Source organism: Echeneis naucrates, chromosome 23 (assembly GCF_900963305.1).
Source record: "Echeneis naucrates chromosome 23, fEcheNa1.1, whole genome shotgun sequence".
NCBI lineage: Eukaryota > Metazoa > Chordata > Actinopteri > Carangiformes > Echeneidae > Echeneis > Echeneis naucrates.
In genome coordinates, this window is record NC_042533.1 from 11761017 (window position 1) to 11767047 (window position 6031).

Sequence of the window (6031 nt, forward strand, 5' to 3'; positions counted from 1 at the left end):
TTGCAGTAGGAAGGAGATAAAAGAGCCGTTACGAAATGTTATTTTGGACTATGCAGGATAAATATAATAGGTATTGTAACTAGAAAAACGTAAAATGTGGTCTAAGTTAAAATGAAAACTTCACAAAAGACAGTATTGAACAAGTAACTTTGAACATACGAGCGTATGTGGTGTACCTGAACGCTGCATCAGGATCGAGAACCCGCCTGCGGACGCATGCGCGGAAGCACTGTGCCGCTTTGAGCGGATAGAAACATCAGCAGCAGAAAAAGCAGAGCAGCCTGGCGGGAGCCGACCAGGTCTCTTGACAGCAAAGACATAGACTTGACCTTTTCCTGCAGGTCCATGATTCACTCCTGAGCCGACGCGCTCCTGCAGGAGATGCGCTTTGGACAGGACCGGCAGAGCATTCCTCAACAGCTCATCTCTTCATTTTTCCCCTCACAAGTTGAATTCCTCTACAGAAGATGACCCACTTCACTGTGCAATGAAAAAAAAAAAAACACAATGGTGACTGGGGAAAGAATGCATGAAGTGAGCATTTTGGAGAAGAGAAGTGAATTGAACTGCAGTGTATTCACAAAAACACAAGGTACGTATATACACATATAATACTTTGATTCACTGCTAATCTGGGACCAGGGTTGTGCACAGTTCCAAAGAGTTTGTTAACGCCATTTCCTCCAAAGTTCAAAATTAGTCGGAGTCTGTCTTTATTTTTGTGCTACATGTAGGTGTTTTAGTGTAATTATATTATTAGATTTATTTCAATAATAATTAAACAGGCTAGATGTTCCATCCTCACACGACAATTATGATAGCAGATTTAATGAACAACAAGTCATTCGCCATTATAAGCTTGACAAACACAGGATTTATTGCAGAGGTGTTGCACTGGCTCCAATTCAGATGTGCAGATTAAGTGTACCCCTACACTCTCGAATCAAATGCTTGAATAAATGTGTGAATAAAACGTCTCTCTCCTGGAATCCGTGAATTTCTTGCCAAAGGAGTTGTGATAATCCGAAGGTCACGAGGCAAAAAAGAATGAGACTTTAGAGCAAGAGACCAAGAGAGAGTGTGTGTGTGAGAGAGAGATAGCCCGAGGGCAGACAGCAGAGAGCGAGTCAACAACATGCTGAACATCTGGTGCGGCCCCTTGCAGCCTCACCAGCTCATTGCAATTCCTGTTGCATGGTGACCAGCTGGTCACCCAGTGCTCAGCCTCCTGCAACAGAGCTCATTTCATCTGTGGCTCTCCAAACACCCCGGAACAGCTGCTCGCACTGAAAACAAGCTGACCTTCTCTCTTGCAGCGGACTGGCAGATGAAAGTGAGGTCAGTCGGTGCTGCAGTCCAGAGTCCGTGTAAACACGGCTCTCCATCGCCTCCTCATCTTATCTGATTAAAATAAGCAGAACAACTTCTCAGAAAGACAAAGTTGCATTTAAATCAACAGTAACTGGCAATCTGGATTTTTGCAATGAAGTTGCCAGGTGAACTTTCATTATATGTCGACTAAACGATAATGTGTAATGTGAAATTGCTGCCTTGCTGCCCAGCATCACATCATCATATTAGTTTCACCAAAGAATTGAAATAGTAACCTCCTAATGGGAAATACACACAGATGGACAAACATACACACATTTCAGTAAATAACCACACAGGCATCAGGTCCTCTATGTCCATTTCCACCCTCAGTTACACAGGCGAAGTTATCTGTGCCCTGATGGGGCACATCTCAGCCTTCTTTAGATTGGTGACGTACAGCTCAAGGTTTTCTAAGCTCACACACACACACACACACACATAAGCCGGCAATCTAAAGAAACTAACTATAACTAACTAAGAACTAAACTCTAAATGTTCATACCAGTTGTCAGCCTGATTTATCTGATCATCAGGTGTAACCATATTTTTATATTCAGAACAACTTTATCTTGGCAATTTTTTGTAGTAGAGGTCATCCAAATAAACACATTCACCTTCCACATTTCCTGCTGAAAATTCAGCCAGGAGTCCATTTAAAGTCCACGTGTGTGTGTAACCCGTGTGTAAGGTTTCATTTATTATTTGAAGAGGATTTAAGGACAAACCCTGCATCAACAGGGTTGACGCTGTAACCCTGGAGTTCTCGAAGCACCAGTGGGTTTGCAGAGGCGTGGTTCACCTGCCACTGAGGTAGAAGACATGTTTGAATCTCAATCATATAAACAGTTATGGTTTAGCTGCTGCTGTCATTATTTTAGGGTTCAAGCCATTGAAAGGTACGTCGGCCAGCCATAACATTATGACCACCTGCGTAATATTGTGTAGGCCTGCCTTTTGGCTGCAAAACGGCCCTCACCTAGCCAAGTCAACACCTTGATCTGGCTGTTGTTTTAGTGTGATAGGGAGCATTATCCATGCTGGCCAGGCCGTGCTAGTAAAAGAGGCCATTTGGATCTCAAGCATCTGTCTGGTAAAATGAAGGTTAAATACATAAAAAAAAAAATCCTGCTGAAAGAGGCCACAGCCGTTAGAGAATACTGCTTCCATGAAGGGCTGGACTTCCATACGAAGGACAGAAGCATCACTCTGCCTCTGCCAGCTCGTCTTCTTCCCATAATGCATCCGCATGATGGAAAAGAAAACCTGTGTCATCAGACTTGCCTACGTGCCATGTGTCCGTTCCAGGATCTTTTAGTGGTGGACAGGGATCAACATGGACTCCCTGACCGCTCTGCAGCTACACAACCTTTTCAGCAGTTGGAGCTTGAGCTGGATAGGACCACACGGACCAGCCTTCCCTCCACATGTGCATTAATGAGCCTCGGCCACCCATGACTCTGTCTCTGATTTAGCACTACTCTTCCTTGGACAACCTTTGGTAGGTGGTAGAGATGATCTGATCCAGTTGACCGTTTCTGACCATTTTTTCCTGTTTCCAAAACTTCAGGCCAAAATATTCACTGACAGAGACGACACTATATCACAGAGATAGTTTAAGATCAATGGTGAACTTCTTATATGGTTGGATGACTGATGTATCTATCAAAGCTGTCAGAGACTGACAGGTTCAGGAGGGAGTGGGGAGGCCCAGCTATAGCTGACCCTGAACCAATATTACAAATAGAGATTACATAACTCGTGTGGAAAAATCCTTATGAGAAGGCAGTCGTCCTGTTTTGAGATATTGCTTTTGTGGATGACACAAAGGATATTCCTGCTGCACAAAGTTGTGCGGTCGGACAATTAAGTCTTCAATGACAAGAGGTGAGCCCCAGTAGCTAACAATCCCCAATGTTCAAATTAATCGTGTGTCTGGCCAAAGGCTTTCTGTACAATGACCCTGACTATGTCTTCATTTCTTGTTTCAGTGCACATCAGCGCACAGTAATAATGACAATGTAGTTACAATGTCAAGGCCCTTCTAGAGGATAAGTTTTTCCCAGGAAAGGCTCAGCAGAACCTGTTTTAAGTGTTGTCATTTATCAGGCCCAGAAGTGAACAAGGGCTTGATGAAAGGATTATCTTTAGGTCTACGCAGCAAGTAATGGAGCCATGTTGTGTAAGTATACGATGAGGGAAGGGGAGGAAGTGGAGGCCAAATGAAAGAGCAGAGCTGAAGGAAGAAAGAGATAAATGCGAAGAGCCGCCACCTTTAACGCTTTTCTCCCCTCCTCTAATCTCCGAACATTTTCTCCATCTGGCCTGTTGCACCTGGCCTGGTGTTCCTCATCAGCATCATCATTAGGGCAGAACCCTCCTCTGCTCCTGTCTAACACCGCTCCCCTCCGGGCTTGGTCAGCCTTGTGTTTTGCATGAGAGAAACACCTGCAAGCAGGTAGCCCCGCGAGGCCGCATGTCCTTATCAAACCCTGGTGACTACACTTGCAGCTTCTGTAATCACCACATCAGTTACTCTGCACTCCATGTGAACCACTGGAGACCCGGGGAGGGAGGAAAATGAAACACCTGCTATCTCCCTCCTCTGCTCTTACAGCTCCCAGCTGAGCTACAAGGGGAACTGGCAGGAGGCAACATTACGCATTTTAAAATCGAGCGTCCCACCAGAGCCGACTTTTGTGGGGGTTTTCCGCTTTCAAGGTCTTATGTGCTGTTTGTTGAAGAAGCAAAACACGATCTGGAACAACTCTCGGGGACGCTCTTGTTCCATAAAAGCTGATGAACTACGATACATGCAACGCATAAAAAAAAAAACATCAAGTAGTGTTGAGTTCATCAGTTTTACGGACTATTGGAGCTCCTCTCACTGGTGACAGAAAGCAGTGTCGTCAGCTCAGCTGTGATATCCAGGACATTGCCTCCTAATTAAAAGCAACAAACACAATCATGATGCGATAACACTGTTGCAAGAGATGTTTACTGAGCTGGTGACTCATGCAGCTTTTTCTCATACTTAGACTGGACTGAAGGTAGTCTGCAGGAGCCATAACATTATGAATAGGAATATAATGAGTTGTGCACACCGATTTCTTAACAGCAATGCAACTGAATAACTTAAACATGGAGGTTTTCAAACTGTGTGTGTGTGGTTGGGGGGGGCTGCAGAAGGAGAGACAAGAGGCATGCACACACAACAAAGGGAAAGTTATCAGTTAGAGTTCAGCTCACTGACTCACCGCTGCAGGTTCACACAGCTCAGCTTCATCATACTCAGAGCTCACATACATGATACACGTATGATTCATGAATCCGCTCACAACTTACCCAACAAGCACTGCGCCTCTGAAGTAGCAGTGATCCGGTGACAGTTGTCAGTACATTTAAGGGTAATCTTATATCAGAAAAAACTGGTTTCAAGTTGTAGCCCATGCAAATACAAGCTGGTCCAGTGTTTTAATGAAGGCGGAGGGTATAAACAACTTTTGGGATGCCCCTTCTGTTCACTCCAAACTAAGAGATTGACATCCAATAACAATAAACCATCAACCTTATATTCCTCCTTATTTCTCGATAGTTCTTACTCTTTTTTTTGTTGTTGTTTTTGGACCTCTAGAAAAATTATTTATTTAGCATTGTTTATTAAAAAAAAATCCCTCATCTATTTGCTTCGATTTTCAAAAATGTTACTTTATTTCATTCTCTGAGGTCCTTGTTTGTTTTTGTTTTTTTTTCCCCCCACAGTCCCCATAGCTATTAAACAGGTCAAATAATAAACACATGCCATTTCCTAGCATACAAAATTCATTGCAAAAAAATAAATAAATAAATAAAATGCAATGTTTAATTTTGTCATGTGTGCTCATGAATAGCCTGCCTGAGGTGAAACCATTTCTTACTGGCCCCTTTGGAAATAACCACATGGAACTGGCATTTTGTATGCTTGTGGTGTTCGTTCCATCTCTGCGATGAAGTGGTGCTGCATGCGGTGGTAATGTTGTTTGCAATCCTGAATCAATGCAGACTCGTTGTTGGAGGGCTTTATAACACTCCCACTTAAGGGAGATTGGTTTGGAACAACCTGGAACACTTAATGTGGCGGCCCCTCCATGCTTACACATAAACAAGTAGAGTGGTGGTGGGGTAGTGTAGGGGCCAGATTAGAATTGGGCCTCTGAGTTGATGGTAACTTTACACTTCCTGTTCCTTCCCTAGGTATGACAAGTTGCACCGAAATGCATTTGCATCAGCTGCCTCTGCCTCCTTTGTGTGTTTCCATAGCTGGCTCTTACCGCTGCTTGGTGACTGGCCAATCCTGAATCCTCACTGTTGCTCGGATTGTAAGACATTTCCATCCAGCAGTGTAACTGTGGCACTGTCTCTGAAAAACGGGCGTCAGTGGTGAAGCGCAGACTCAGCTTTCCTCATGCTGAAACACCTGAAACAGAGTGAAATCATTTCAGTGCTGATGTGCAGTCGCCACATTTCAGCCGCTGAATTTCTCTGCACCCACCCGCAGGTTTCGTTCAACTGAACATGAGCATAAGTTCCATCACAAAAACTATCTCTATTTCACACAGCTCTAACCTTTTCTCCCTCACCAAGCCAGTCACGTTGTCCCTGTCATACGTGAAAATCAGCT